Source organism: Salmo salar, chromosome 17 (genome assembly GCF_965601325.2).
Source record: "Salmo salar chromosome 17, fSalSal1, whole genome shotgun sequence".
Taxonomy (NCBI): Eukaryota; Metazoa; Chordata; class Actinopteri; order Salmoniformes; family Salmonidae; genus Salmo; species Salmo salar.
Window position 1 is genome coordinate 2639908 of NC_138307.1, and position 14303 is coordinate 2654210.

General features: G+C 41.8%; 1 protein-coding gene across 2 annotated transcripts in view; it reads left to right on the forward strand.

Moving 5' to 3' along the window:
* The window catches only part of ncam2a (neural cell adhesion molecule 2a), a 433491-nt gene that overhangs the window by 47984 nt on the left and 371204 nt on the right, over nucleotides 1–14303 (forward strand). The window lies entirely within an intron of this gene.

Genomic DNA, 14303 nt, shown 5'->3' on the forward strand with positions numbered 1-14303 from the left:
AGAGATCAGTGTAAAATTAAGGTAGGAAGTCATCATGCTCTCATAAAGCTGTCAAACTGCAGTCTTTTCCCAACCACTGGACTATTACAGGGCTATCAAATGGCTACCATAATGCAGTCACCAGGCCAGCACACACACTCCCAAGTCATTCCTCACAGGCGTCTCCTTAATAACATCCCCTAGTCTTTGTCCCTCCTTTCTCTGTGTGTGTGTGTGTGTGTGTGTGTGTGTGTGTGTGTGTGGGTGTGTGTGTGTGTGTGTGTGTACTTTTGCCTCTGGCTTTCTGTCACTGCATTCCCTCTCTCACTTTCTGTCTTACTCTATCTGGTTGGGTCCTGTCTCATGAGCCTCCAGTCCTAGCCCTGCCCCTGGTGTGTGATTACAGTTGATACGCTTCCCCAGCTACCCCTCACCACTCTGAGGGAGCTAGGAGGGAGCTGTCCAGCTGCCAGGGCTGAATTGTGCCTCTAAGGAGCTCCACTCTAGTGCTACTCCAGTGCTGTCCATGGTGCTGAATATAGTTAGCAAGGATAACTAGCTTAATCTGTGCTGCTGGCTATTTTAGCAATGGGTCCTGTTTCTCCCATTGTAAGTAGGTGGAGACGTTCACATTTTAATAGGGATGTTGATGTGATTGATTGATTTTAGTAGTGACATATTTGCAGGTGGGCGTTTTTAGACAGAAGGAGAGAGATATAGAGAATAAGAGGGTGTGTGTGAATGAGAGCAAGAGTGACAGGGAGACAGGAAGCAAGCGAGAGAGCTTCAGAGAGAGCATGAATGAGAGTGAAAGAGAGGAAAATACAAGCCAGGCTTTGAACAACAAACTCCTTCAGGGAGTGTATAAGTACGTACAGTATGTGTCACTTAAAAAAACAGTTGTATTGGTCCTTTATCTCAATATCAAATTGTTTCTGGTTAATAATTACTGTAAGTACCTTACTGTGATTGTTTAGTAGTGGCATGAGTGGGGAATGGAAAAATGAAATCTAGCTGTTAATAGCAATGAGGTGTGGAACTTTGTTATTGGTCTAACTAATTTACTACATCCCACCAAAAACAGGCTGAAATTTCAGGCGGTCTTTTCAAACAGCTCTTTCACTAAAAGGGCATTATCATAATTTTCACAGTACTATTTCAACCCCATATTGTTGTAAAATATGTAAAACACATGAATATCATGTTTTTGACTGCACTGGGCCTTTTAAGCATTCCGTAATCACATCTCTCACTCGAAGAGGACCAGAAGCTCATCTCTTGGGAGTGCACTCAGAAGGATTTATCTAGACTATAGAGAGAAAACATAAAGATGGTAGGGAGGGGAATCTGTGTTGTGAGAATGTAAAATGAGAAGTGAACTGTGTGTCTGAGTCTCAAATGTTTGTTGTGTGTGTGTAGGAGCGTGTTTCTCTCTGTGTGTTTGTGACTGTGGTTCAAAGACGTGCTCCACACAGCAGGGGTGCCTAGTGCCTCGGGTCTCAATAGGCTCATACGGCAACATCCTCTCCCCACTGTGGGAAATACAGCAATGATATATCCTCTATCTCCACAGAGATGTAACACGATGATGTAATAAAGTCCATAGAGACGTTTTATAATTCTATGCTGGAATTGGAACTAGAGCCATTTTGAGACATTATATGGAAAAACAACACAACAGCAGCTGGGTTTCTATCAATCACCAATGTATATATGATTCATTTAAATGATAAAAACATCAGTAAATGACATATATTGGGTCTTAAAGGGTTGGACTTTGTTATGATGCCCGTATTCGTAAAGCATCTCACAGTAGAGTGCTGATCTAAGATCAGTTTTGCATTTTAAATTCTAATGAATGCAGAGGGTGGACCTGATCCTAGATCCTAGCACTCTTTATGAATACAGGTCCTGAACCACCAATTAGAATATGTGCTATGCTAGTCTTCAAGGAATGTCTGAGTCAAATAATCGTCTTGCTCTATTTGATGCCGATTACAGTGTGGCATTGGAGTTTTCACTAGACATAATGTCTCTAGAAGATTTACCATCGAGCAGAATTTAACGACACTAATCTGATAAGACGTTTAATCAAGATCAAGTGGAGCTGAGATTAGGCTGTTTTAAACCAGTTATAGCTGCTTCTCCCGACAAACTGTATCTGTGTCTTAAATAGCACTCTATTGCCTATAAAGGGCACTACTTTTGCCCAGAGCCATAATGACCCTGGTCAAAAGTAGTGCACTAAATAATTTATAGGATGCCCTTTGAGAAGCTTTTAGGGACTCAGCGGAAGTAACCTATTAGTAATTGTTATTGCTGATCTGTGTAACTTCCATGACTTTGTGACTTCCATGAGTTTGTGTAACACGCATGAGTGTGCGCTTACATTACATGCATACGCCTGTGTGTTACACAAACTCATGGAGTGTAAGCGCACACACTCATGCACGTAGGCTTGTAAGCGTTCACACACACATATGAACACACACACCTTACCTCTTCCAATAATCATGAAGTATCTTTGAGAGAGGTTGCCTATACATAGTTTGGGGTCATGACATCACCCACATTGCCTCTAGTGGGCTAATGTTTTAAAAAACTAGTAGGGGAAAGAGATAAGTAAGAAATAGCTGATATGGAGACTGTTTGATAGAGAGAGTGGGGGTGAGGTAGAGCCAGAAATTAAGGGCAGGAGAGGAGGGGTGAGGAATGAGAGCAAGAGGGAGATGAAGAGAGGAGGGTAGATGATTGAGAGGGAGAACAGAGAGAAGGATGGCAGGAGTTGAGAGTTCATTAATATTAAAGATCCTGTTTGAACGTTTAATTATAAGCCTCAGTGATTTCCCGAGCTCTTAACTTTCACAATGTTCATCTAGCACTCTGTTCCTCTGACGCACACGTCAGCACAATGCAAAAAGCTGTTTTATTTTATCGAATGCCACTTTAAACAGATGTAATAAACGTCACTACCGCCGGCAATGACTCTGGCTGTCTCGCTATAACACGCCGACTTTAATCATTTTTATTTTATAGGTTTTATTTCATCTCGTCATATGGTAAAGGAATAGAACGATCTCTCGTTGTTCATTTGGGTGGGTGTGTGTGTGGTTTTCCCTCTTCCTCCCTCCTACCTGGCCAGTGAAGATGAACACGAAAGTGTCCCTCAAAAGTCGTAGGAAGTATGCATGCATAAACAACAACAGCAAACCCACAAGAGTGGCCACTAATATTGAATAGGTCCTCCTCATCCACCTCATTATCATCTTCAGCATAATTGTGATCAAAACAACAAACTAGGAATTAATCACTCTCCCGTTGTTATACCGACAAACATTTCAAGCCTTTTTGGACTTTTGAGTGGACTAGGAGGCTTTATAAAAACACTACAAAGTAAAATTCCAACCCCGCATTGTTGATTTGTTATTGTTTGTTTGCATTTTCAGTATTTCTCTCTATTTTATATGCATCCCTAATTTTGTTGTTAATTGCTATCTAACCTTTAACTAGGTTTAGCGACATTTTGTGATTTACAAATGGTGGTGGCATGACAATAACAATTAACTACTTCAACACAGCAAACACTCTGTTTTCCCCCTGTTAATTATCTTCTCAAAAGCACCTTTGGAAAGTGAACAAATGACGACGCAACTCAATTGGTGTCTGCGTGCTCAGTCGCTGATGATGGCCAGACAAAGAACGTTGAGACAGCGAGGAAATCAGTGGACAAAGTAACAGAAATAATTTTGATGCCCCTTTTTGCTGGACAGACGTGTAATGTGTAGGCACTCTATTCCAGAATACTTAAACCGTGAGGAAGTCATCTCAACTCAATATAAGGAAGGTGTTCGTAATGTTTGCCATACTCAGTGTATATCTAAATCATTTTCTTAATACTATTTTAAGTGGTACGGTCCATCTTCCAGTCTATTCCTTTCCGTAGTACAATTGTTTTAAAATAAAGATAATAGATCATTGGTTTGGAACTCCATGATGTCTGAATATAGGCCTACTTTCTGAGATTTTAAATAGAAGACACAAAACATAAGGTTCTGTCTTTCCTTTTGCCTTGGACTCCAGCGAGTGACAACTGATCCTTTGAAAATGAGACCGCCCTGTTTAAGGAACAAATTTGTCTCTCTTGTAAATTTAATGCACTTTTCAGAAAAAGTATTGCCACTTAAGTCATCTTGTCTTGAGTACAATTATTTAGTAAAATATAATAGCCCTAAAAAGATGCCATTTTGTCATGTGGCTCAGTTGGTAGAGCATGGTGTTTGCAACGCCAGGGTTGTGGGTTCGATTCCCACGGGGGACCAGTACGGAGAAAAAATGTATGAAATGTATACATTCACTACTGTAAGTCACTCTGGATAAGAGCGTCTGCTAAATGACTAAAATGTAAATGCAAAATGTTCTCACAATCTCTTGCCCCTCTTTGTCACCCTGGCATGGCACTGATTGGATACAGACAGTTAATTTGAATATCTGATGAACTATCATCCAATTAGTGACTTGCTGATTGTAGGACCTGCTGTAGCAAAGCAGGTCTTCATTTATGTAGAAGCCTCTGCTCTGCGCTAATGTTGGCATCCTCTGTCTGTGTGTGGTGTGTCCGTACCTGCATGCCCATGTGTTTTTGTCTTCAAGTGTGTGTGTGTGTGTGTGTGTGTGTGTGTGTGTGTGTGTTTCTCACGCGTTGTGTGTTCCTTCATGTGTAGGTGTGTGAATGGAGCACTGCTGTGGATGTTAAACACACGGCCAACCTTGGCCTGTTCAAGGGCACTCATTCACATTCAGCGGAATTTAAACACCTGCATGTGGTCGCCAGGGAAACCGGGAATCTGGGCGCTCTCAGGAACCTCATTAGCATATGCGCATAGCTTCCAAGTTCAAGGATATAAATTAACTTACATGTACCCATAAATATGTATCTGGCTTCATGTTCACTTCAGAAAGCTGCCTTTGATTTAAGGGATTGCATGGTGACCCTGGAGTTCTCTGTAATTGTTGCTTTATCCAAGTGAAATATGTGATAAATGCAGTTGTATGTAGTATAAAACTATAAATAGCTTTTCTATTATGTATGAACCTAGATGTATCTGGTTACCGCTTTTGTATTACTTCTCGCAATTGTAAATTGGTTGTCTTGAAAAATTAAACTGGTGTCCCTGCAGGCCACTTGGATCTCCTTTTGTGGGTGTGTTTTTGCGTCTACATTATTTTCACAATATGGACCATTTAGGGGTGTGAATGTTGGGATCCTTAACGTAAAGAAAAATCTGTAATAGAAAAACAATGTTTTTTTTGGGGGGGGGGGGGGGGGTTCCCCATAAAATGTTTATCACAGTGCAGTTGGCTCGCCTGCTCTTTCTCATTGACACACACTTGCATCAAAAGCAGTCTTTGGTCTGTTGCGTGTAGAATATCCTAGCCTATTCATTGGTGATGGGCCCTGCTTTACTGAAGTTGCGAGACATTGCAAGGCAAGAAATTGCAAGATGCAGCTTTAGATTGCCAATAGATATGCCTAAAGTAGAGTTATGACCTGCCTATACTTTGTCCCTCCCCGCTCGCTCCGTCCCTCCCTAGCTCACTAAGAAAGATCAGAGTGTTTGTGTTCTCGGAAGTATGGCAACTAATCAGTCGATTCCTAGCAGACGATTCCTACCAATAAAAAAAGCTATGTCCTTCTCTGACTTTTCCTAAATGTTTTGTATTTTACATTGCTTATTTGTCAGAATTTTGAAATGTTTAGAGCCTTTTCTTCAGTTCTTTTCATACTTATATACATTGTGTGTGTGTGTACACATATGTGGGCACCCCTTAAAATGAATGGATTCAGTCATTTCAGCCATACCCGTTGCTGACAGGTGTATAAAATCGACCACACAGCCATGCCATCTCTATAGCCAAACATTGGCAGTAGAATGGCCTCACTAATGAGCTCAGTGACTTTCGATGTGGCACCGTCATAGGATACCACCTTTCCAACAAGTCAGTTTGTCATATTTCTGCCCTGCTAGAGCTGCCCTGGTCAACAGTAAGTGCTGTTATTGTGAAGTGGAAAGCAAGTCCCCGCAGCAATGTTCCAACATCTAGCAGAAAGCCATCCCAGAAGAGTGGAGGCTGTTTATAGCAGCAAAGGGAGTCCAACTATTAATGCCCATGATTTTTGGAATAAGATGTTCAACGAGCAGGTGTCCACATACTTCTGGTCATGTTGTGTACCTATTCACAACTTAACCAGCCAAGACAAATGTGCTGTAGGAAGTTGGTACCCAGATAGGCGCTAATGTCTCTCTCTCTCCACACTGAATGAATGATGAATGGGCAATTAATTGTCCACGTTACTTGACAATTAAAGGGTGAAGAGGTCGATTTAATTTAGAAAAACAATAGTGTAATGATGAGATTATTATGTCTATTTGTCAGCATTGGCGCTCATGTTTATAGCAAATCATTTGACAGAGCGCCTTGCGGGTTGATATCATTCTCTTTTAAATTTTACTTTGTAAAAAGAAGCATTTACAGGACTATTTTTATTTACTATAATTATATTACTAATCAAATGTATTGTAAGGGAAACGGAAACGTCTTTGACTCTCTCCTAGTTGATGAGTAAAGGGACGCAAAACGATGCCAGTCAGCCTGCACAGCTGGCCCATGGAAACTAATTTCACATCTAATAGTTAGCCAAAACTAAAGACAATCTGATGAGTGACAATATTATCAGTTGTCAAATTGTAAATTTAGAGAGAGCTTGGAATTGACAAAGGCAGTGAAAGGAGCAGCACTTTATCAAATCAAATTTATATAGCCCTTCTTACATCAGCTGATATCACAAAGTGCTGTCCAGAAACCCAGCCTAAAACCCCAAACAGCAAGCAATGCAGGTGTAGAAGCACGGTGGCTAGGAAAAACTCCCTAGAAAGGCCAAAACCTAGGAAGAAACCTAGAGAGGAACCAGGCTATGAGGGGTGGCCAGTCCTCTTCTGGCTGTGCCGGGTGGAGATTATAACAGCACATGGCCTAGATGTTCAAATGTTCATAAATGACCAGCATTGTCAAATAATAATAATCATAGTAGTTGTCGAGGGTGCAACAAGTCAGTAACACAAGAGTAAGTGTCAGTTGGCTTTTTCATAGCCGAACTTTGAGAGTATCTCTACCGCTCCTGCTGTCTCTAGAGAGTTGAAAACAGCAGGTCTGGGACAGGTAGCACGTCCGGTGAATATGTCAGGGTTACAGCAGGTCTGGGACAACAGGTCTGGGACAGGTAGAACGTCCGGTGAACAGGTCAGGGTTCCATAGCTGCAGGCAGAACAGTTGGAACTGGAGCAGCAGCATGGCCAGGTGAACTGGGGACAGCAAGGAGTCATCAAGCCAGGTAGTCCTGAGGCATGGTCCTAGGGCTCAGGTCCTCCGAGAGAGAGAAAGAAAGAGAAAGAGAGAATTAGAGAGAGCATATTTAAATTCACACAGGACACTGGAAAAGACAAGAGAAATACTCCAGATGTGACAGACTGACCCTAGCCCCCCGACACATAAACTACTGCAGCATAAATACTGGAGCTGAGACAATTATATAACAATAATTATCAAATCTTCCTTCGGAGTCACATGCATGTAAAACTTATTTTTTTTAAATTATTATTCTAAAATGGATGAAATTGCTTTTCCTCATCGGTCTACAGACAATATCCCACAATGACAAAGCAAAAACCGGTTTTCAGAAATGTTTGCACATTTATAAAAAACAAAAAACAAAACATTTAAATATCACATTTACATAAGTATTCAGACCCTTTACTCTACTTTGTTGAAGTACCTTTTGGCAGTGATTACAGCCTCGAGTCTTCTTAGGTTTGATGCTGAAAGGTTGGCACACCTGTATTTGGGGAGTTTTTCCCATTCTTGTATACAGATCCTCTTAAGCTCTGTCAGGCTGGATAGGGAGCGTCGCTGCACAGCTATGTTCAGATCTCATGAAATGTTTGATCGGGTTCAAGTCATGGCTCTGGCTGGGCCACTTAAGGACATTCAGAGACTTGTCCCTAGGCCACTCCTGTGTTGTCTTGGCTGTGTGCTTAGGATTGCTGTGCTGTTTGAAGGTGAACCTTCACCCCACAATGAAGTCCTGAGTGCTCTGAAGCAGGTTTTCATCATGGATCTCTCTGTGCTTTGCTCCGTTCATCTTTCCCTCTATCCTGACTAGTCTCCCAGTCCCTGCCGCTGAAAAACATCCCCACATCATGATGCTGTCACCACCATGCTTCACAGAAGGGATGGTGCCAGGTTTCCTCCAAACATGACACTTGGCATCAGACCAGAGAATCTTGTTTCTTATGGTCTGAGAGTCTTTTAGGTGCCTTTTGGCAAACTCCAAGAGGGCTGTCATGTGCCTTTTTTACTGAGTGGAAAAGGGAAGGGGTCTGAATACTTCCTGTCTGTGTGTGTGTGTGTGTGTGTGTGTGTGTGTGTGTGTGTGTGTGTGTGTGTGTGTGTGTGTGTGTGTGTGTGTGTGTGTGTGTGTGTGTGTGTGTGTGTGTGTGTGTGTGTGTGTGTGTGTGTGTGTGTGTGTGTGTGTGTGTGTGTGTGTATACAGATGAAGTCGGAAGTTTACATACACCTTAGCCAAATACATTTAAACTCAGGTTTTCAATTCCTGACATTTAATCCTAGTAAGAATTCCCTGTTTTAGGTCAGTTAGGACCACCACTTCATTTTAAGAATGTGAAATGTCAGAATAATAGTAGAGAGAATGATTTATTTCAGCTTTTATCACATTCCCAGTGGGTCAGAAGTTTACATACACTCAATTAGTTTTTGGTAGCATTGCCTTTAAATTGTTTAACTTGGGTCAAACGTTTCGGGTAACTTTCCACAAGCTTCACACAATAAGGTGGTTGAATTTTGACCCATTCCTCCTGACAGAGTTGGTGTAACTGAGTCAGGTTTGAAGGCCTACTTGCTCGCACATGCTTTTTCAGTTCTGCCCACACATTTTCTATAGGATTGAGGTCAGGGCTTTGTGATGGCCACTCCAATACCTTGACTTTGTTGTCCTTAAGCCATTTTGCCACAACTTTGGAAGTATGCTTGGGGTCATTGTCCATTAGGAAGACCCATTTGCGACCAAGCTTTAACTTCCTGACTGATGTTTTTTCAGTATATCCACATAATTTTCCATCCTCATGATGGATTTTGTGAAGTGCACCAGTCCCTCCTGCAGCAAAGCACCCCCACAACATGATGCTGCCACCCCACTGCTTCACGGTTGGGATGGTGTTCTTCAGCTTGCAAGCGTCCCCCTTTTTCCTCCAAACATAACGATGGTCATTATGGCCAAACAGTTATATTTTTGTTTCATCAGACCAGAGGAAATTTCTCCAAAAAGTACGATCTTTGTCCCCATGTGCAGTTGCAAACCATAGTCTGTTTTTTTTATGGCGGTTTTGGAGCAGTGGCTTCTTCCTTGCTGAGCGGCCTTTAAGGTTATGTCGATATAGGACTTGTTTTGCTGTGGTTATAGATACTTTTGTACTCGCTTCCTCCAGCATCTTCACAATGTCATTTGCTGTTGTTCTGGGATTGATCTGCACTTTTTGCACCAAAGCACGTTCATCTCTAGGAGACAGAACATGTCTCCTTCCTGAGCGGTATGACAGCTGCATGGTCCCATGGTGTTTATACTTGCTTACTATTGTTTGTGCAAATTAACGTGGTACCTTCAGGCGATTGGAAATTGCTCCCAAGGATGAATCACTTTGGAGGTCTACAATTTATTTTCTGAGGTCTTGGCTGATTTCTTTTGATTTTCCCATCATGTCAAGCAAAGATGCATTGAGTTTGAAGGTAGGCCTTGAAATACATCCACAGGTACACCTCCAATTGACGCAAATTATGTCAATTGGCCTATCAGAAGCTTCTAAAGCCATGACATCACTTTCTGGAATTTTCCAAGCTGTTTAAAGGCACAGTCAATTTAGTGTATGTAAACTTCTGACCCACTGGAATTGTGATACAGTGAATTTTAAGTGAAATAATCTGTCTGGAAACAATTGTTAGGAAAATTACGTGTGTCATGCACAAAGTAGATGTTCTAACCAACTTGCCAAAACTGTAGTTTGTTAACAATAAATTTGTAGAGTGGTTGAAACAGGAGTTTTAGTGACTCCAACCTAAGTGTATGTAAACTTCCAACTTCAACTGTATATGTGTGTATGTGTGTGTGTGTGTACCGCTGTTTCTTTGACACTTACCTTTGTCAAATAACTCTCAATTCAAGAGGTGCCGTGCTATTTCCAAATATCTCCTTTCCAAGAATATCCACACTGTCCAAGCGTTAAGCGCATAACCACTCGCGCAGCAGCAATGCTCTGGCTACTAAGCAAAGACTACTAACATAACAAACTGAAAATAGGCTATTATTTTTTTTTTGTTTAAATACATTTTGTTATTTCCACAATGTTTTTTTAGACCTATCAAAATACATTTATATTTGTGATTTTAACTCTTGAACTAGTGTTTTTTCTTTTTTTCTTTTAGCCTAGAGTAACAAACGAATGAAAATACTCTTATGTTCATTGGCAGGAACTGGTGTCGATAATAGGCTGTAGACCTACGTTTTTAACGAGGTCTTTGTAGAATTATACAAAATATATCCTTGACTTTATCTAAACAAATTACTACTGTTCTTATATTTTTACGTGGATATATTTCCACAAATATTTCTTAATGTAATTCATCCTTTACAATTGTTTATGCACTATTTGTCAAGCGTTGGTGCTAATGTTTGTGCACCTTGTGGGTTTATATGCATCTGATGCGTATGCTAAAGAGGACGCCCGGCAACGTTCTCAACGTTCTTTAGCGGGTACTTATAAACTGAAAGGCCAGATGGTTCTAGTGTTAAAAAGCCGTTGTGTACCCTTACAGACAAACGAACAGGCCGTAGCCGAGGCGCTTTCAATGGCATATGACTGTCGTAGGACCGGGCAAATTGCCGTGGAATTTTATGATTGTTTTCAGAAACACCCCCCCCCCTCAATAAAAAGGCAATTTAAACGTTAAGCAAAATTGTCCATTTGTCACATCCCTACGTCCAACAGTACTGAGTGCTAAGACGAGCCCAGTAATCATGTGAAATAAAAAGCACTCTTCCTGGCTCCAGCTCGATAATAACACAAGCAAGGGGCAGAGACTTCAAATGTCACAACCGGCAGTATATCCATCCGCTTGTTAGCAACCGCAGGGGTTAGTGCTGTTGCTGGCCCACTAGGCACACACGTCAATTTTTTTTCATTGAAATGACGTGAAAACATTGATTCAACCAGTGTGTGTGCCCAGTGGGATGGCATTAAGAACCAAGACTTTTTCTTTTTCACCCAGCTCAAGAGGAAGATGAGGCATTAAGAGGGCTCGGCTCTCTTCCTCTTTCTTTCTTCTTTAAGGAGAAAGGGATGTTTGAGGGAAGGAAAGATGAAAGGAGCTGCCATTCAAGCTGGCTTCAATGGAGGTGTTGGCTGTATGTGAAAGGGTTGAGAGACGGCACTCGTGGAGAGAGGAGAGATGGAAGGGGGGATAGAGAGATGGTTAAAGAAAGGGGGAAAGAGGTAGGGAGGGAGACAGGAAGGGAGAAAGGGGGAACAAGCTGTGGCGTAAGAGGGAGGGAGAGAGTGATGGTAAGGAGGGAAAGAGGTAAGTTGAACTAGAGAAAGGCAACACCTGTGGCGAGATGGAGGGAGCGAGCAAAACAGCAAAAGACAGATGGAGGGGGTAGAGTTAATAGGTAGAACCGCCCTAACAGTGAGGACTGCACACCTGCTTTATGCACCAACAGGAGGCCTTTCCTGCCCGCTAGTCATTCATTGAGTATGCCATACAGGCCTTTATTCAGCCTGCTATGGAAGAGTGCGAAAGCTACGACTCTCACATGTATGTGTTCAGGTTAATAGAGGGTTCTGACAGTGCAGGCTTGAATGGATGCATATGTACTGTGGGTCATGTTAGGGACAATGTGAGTAGATGTATAGTACCCAAAATACAATACATTGAATGGATGGATCTATTTGAAGTGTTTTTTTTTTCACTAGTGAACTCTGCATCACGACTCGGGATATGACCTAGGTGCAGACACAGGGGGCGGATATTTTGATACTCAGAATATTTATTATGCAAAGGGCAGGCAGAGGTTCGTAATCCAAGGCAGCGTCAAACAGGGACAGAACGGCAGGTTTAGGCTCAGGACAGGCAGAGAGGTCAGATCCGGGAAGACTAGAAAAACAAACTTGAGAAACGGGAAACACGCTGGTAAGACCTGACAAGACCAACTGGCATAGACAAACGGAAAGCGCAGGTATAAATACCCCGGAGATAATATGGACAAATGGGAGACACCTGTTGGGGGGTGGAGACCATCACAAGACAGGTGAAACAGATCAGGATGTGACAGTAAGATGTTCCTATGGGTTATGTCAGTCAAGGCCAATGTGAGTAGATACAGTACATACAATACAAACATTATTGTCCATTCAGAGTCATTGAATGTTTGTTAAACGTAACCATCCAATGTCCATATGGGATATACTGTGTAGAGATTACTCACATGGACATACTATAACAGTGTGAAAGTTGCACTGTAAAGCTATGGTGGTGTGACGGGGAAGGGTGTGGTGTGGGTGTCACTGACAAGTCCCTTTAAAGGGGCAATCAGCAGTTGCTACAACCATTTTGGACTTATAAATTAAAGATATGTACCCATTGGTTCTTAAAGATTATAACTTAGAAATGCCTCATGAGCTTTGTTCATCTGTCGTACCCCATCAGAACCCAAAATATAAGCTTGTTTTACTCCAACCTTTGTAAATAAAGAAAATGTAAACAAACACTATATTGCCCCAAAACATGGTTAAAATTCTAAATTGATCCTTGCATCCATAGTGCTGTCTATGAATTCAAGAGTGGTTATGTTTCTCCAGCCCCACCCCTCATTTCTTTTACCGACTAGGGGCGGGGACCGCTTTGTTATTGTTTCTACTGCTGATTGCCCCTTTAATACTTGACAATGATGGGGATCTAAGAGAGATCACAGTGGGAAGTTGGGGTGAGAAGATATCTATTTTTCGCTCTCTCTGACACACACACACACACACACACTATATGAGTGGAAATTTTACTCCACCTCAGATAGTTAAATAGAACTAAATATCTTAGTAATGCTCCACTTCCTGCCATCTGGGCCAGATGCATATTCATTGTATTGCTGCTACAGCAATAGGCTCATACATATAAAACATTATACACAGAGCTCTGGGCAAATGCTACAAATTGGGTTTCATCTCATGTCACATTCACAGAATCTCACAATCTTGAAGACGCACGCACACACAACGCACGCACACACACTCTTTATCTCTGTAACCTGATTCTACACACTGTGTGTATTTGTGTGTGGTGGTGGTTGGAATAATATGTGTGGCATGTGGGCTTCTATAGTGTGCGTGGCCAAGTCATTAGAATGGGCCCCGAGGGAGAGGCTTTGATAAGGGGACAGTTTATAAACAGCTCTCTTGTGACCCTAAAGTGCTTTGTTTTTGTCAATGTCCCTCTTAGACATGCACAGTCACACAGACGCAAACATGCAGGGATACATGCACACACACAGACTCTGAAGCGTGCAAGCACACATCAACAAACAGATTTCTACACACATACACACACAGACAAACAATTGCATTACAATAAACTCCAGGTTTAAAGTAGTGTCCTCCACTCACAGGATATGATAGGATAGAAGAGTTTTCCCAATGTCACCTAGAGCATTGTATGCAGGTGATATTACTTCAGCATAGTTAGTACAGCTGCGATTACTACAATGGTCATTCAATATGTCCATTGGGCATACTGAACTATACATGGGCTGGCGGCCATCTGGTAGCTTCTGGTTTAATGTAAGATTGTGTTTTTTTCAACTAGCTATATAGTGGTTATCAGTGTTCTTAACAAGGTTGTGTGACTACTACAGTACAGTAAGGCTCTTATCTCTCTGGTAAATAGTGATTTAAAGTCACTGATTGGCCACTCGGCCACTCCTTGATTAGAAGGAAAGAATGAAAGCCATTAGTATAGCACTCCTCCAGGTCTTGAGTTGAATAGCCCTGCTGTACAGCTAACAGTAGCTGGACATGGGAGGAGAGGATCCACACAAGCTATTTTAACATATCTGAGCTAAGCTAACCTAAACCTTTTAAGGCCAGAGTGGATGAGTGCATCTAACAGAGCAATAGATGATACCTGTATAATGTTACAGCGCAGAGGCA